The following is a 2,008-nucleotide window of genomic DNA, read 5'->3' as shown; positions in this document are numbered from 1 at the left end:
GGATTGTTGTTTTTTTATTCTAATTAGGGTACACAGTAAATTTCAGTTGGAGTCAAATGTACTCAGTTTGAGTAAAATGTACTCAGTTTGAGTAAAATGTACTCAGTTGAGTAAAATTTACTCTGCGAAATTGACTGTGTATATATATATATATAATATATATATTGTATTGTGTCTCCGTCTGTCGATACGCTCGTCTCGCGATATGATTGGACGCACGCAGTACGGGGTTCAGGAACGCGACACGATTGGAAAGAGTTTTCTCAGTGAAGAGGGAGAGTTGATGTTGTTAGACATCAGACAAATGTAGAAAATGGTGATTGCGCCCCTGCTGTACAAGCTTTGTAACGCAGAGCTGAGTGATATTCAACCATCTGATTCTGTTATTATTACTTATAGATAATAATAATACTACGGTAGAAGAAATGTAGCTGATATTGTTTTTTTTTGTTTTTGCTCCAACGTACGTATTGTCACATTTCGTATAACTCTGGCTCCGTCCACACTGCAGGTGGGAAAGTGACTCAAATTTGATTTCTTCTTTCTCATAATGTGACTCAGATCTGATTTCTGAACGGCGCAAATCACATGGAATCTGTTCTTTTCAATTCTGATTTTGGGCCACTTTAATGATGTGGTCGGCCCCAGATCAGATACAGGTCTTGAGTATTTTGCAACGCTTGCAAGGTCTTCTTTTACGTCACTCTAGATTGACGTAATGGTCACACTGCTTTATGTCCATCTTCTTCACTGTTCATGTGGGTCAGCACGCGGGTCAGTTCACGAGCAGTGACCAGTTCACCCTGGAATCTGATGTTTTGGCCTTTTTTTTTAATTATGTGAAACAGCCAAACAAAAATAAATCAGATCTGAGCAATAAATCCGAATATTGAGCTCTAAAGCTTGCAGTGTGAACGCAGCCTATTATGTATTGAAATGTCGATAATAATTTCCCATCCTTAGTATACAGTATATATGTATAGTGAATAGTATAATAAAGCAAACTTCTCTATCAACATGTGATAGTAAAGGGTTAACCTTCTGTAGCGTGGCAGTGAAAGGGTTAACCTGCTGTCATGTGACAGTGAAAGGGTTAACCTTATGGGCATTGTCGCAGTGAAAGGTTATTAACCTTCTGTAGTGTGGCAGTGAAAGGGTTAACCTGCTGTCGAGTGGCAGTGAAAGGGTTAAAATCATGTGCATTGTCGCAGTGAAAGGTTATTAACCTTCTGTAGTGTGGCAGTGAACGGGTTAACCTGCTGTCGTGTGGCAGTGAAAAGGGTTAACCTTCCGTGTATTGTCGCGGTGAAAGGGTTTACCGTTTGGTAGTGCGGCAGTGAAAGGGTTAAAATCATGTGCATTGTCGCAGTGAAAGGTTATTAACCTTCTGTAGTGTGGCAGTGAACGGGTTAACCTGCTGTCGTGTGCAGTGAAAAAGGGTTAACCTTCCATGTATTGTCGCGGTGAAAGGGTTTACCGTTTGTAGTGCGGCAGTGAAAGGGTTAAATGAACACACAGCGTTGTTGTGGATCCAAAATGGCGCCAGTTTCCTTTAACCCTGCCTGTTTCTCCAACAGAGGAGGGAAGAACGAGCCGGAGCCGGAGCAGCCCGTCCCCAGGAGGGTGGCCATCCGCAGCCTGCCCTCCGCCAACGACATCGACCCCGACGTGCTGGACAGCATGCACTCGCTGGGCTGCTTCAGAGACAAGAACAAGCTGCTGAAGGACCTGCTGTCTGATGAGTAAGAGAGGGGGAGGGAGGGAGGGAGGGAGGGAGGGAGGGAGGGAGGGAGGGAGGGAGGGAGGGAGGGAGGGAGGGAGGGACCCAGACGTCCTGCGTCTATTCTTATCCGAACCCATGTTTGCATGTTTGCGATCTGATTGGCCACTGCGTTTCTGGTCATGTGACATGTGCGCCCAATCGCGTGATGCGACCATTTCCGCCTCGACCAGCAGCAAACTACCTAACGCCTACGATCCACACTCTAACCTTAACCAACTTCGAAAG

The 2,008-nt window shown here is 45.0% G+C and overlaps 1 pseudogene across 1 annotated transcript in view; it reads left to right on the top strand.

The window, feature by feature from the left end:
- The first annotated feature begins 1,577 nt into the window (after positions 1-1,577).
- The window catches only part of LOC311248774 (serine/threonine-protein kinase BRSK1-like), a 27,474-nt pseudogene continuing 27,043 nt past the window's right edge, over positions 1,578-2,008 (top strand). Inside the window, exon 1 of the transcript in view lies at positions 1,578-1,742. The product of the transcript in view is annotated as a serine/threonine-protein kinase BRSK1-like (transcript). The remainder of the gene's footprint in view (positions 1,743-2,008) is intronic.

This window comes from Notolepis coatsorum (genome assembly GCF_963971535.1).
Source record: "Notolepis coatsorum genome assembly, contig: SCAFFOLD_2050, whole genome shotgun sequence".
In the NCBI taxonomy this organism is placed as follows: Eukaryota; Metazoa; Chordata; class Actinopteri; order Aulopiformes; family Paralepididae; genus Notolepis; species Notolepis coatsorum.
The sequence above is the reverse complement of the archived record's forward strand: the minus strand, read 5'-3'. Positions and strand labels throughout refer to the sequence as shown.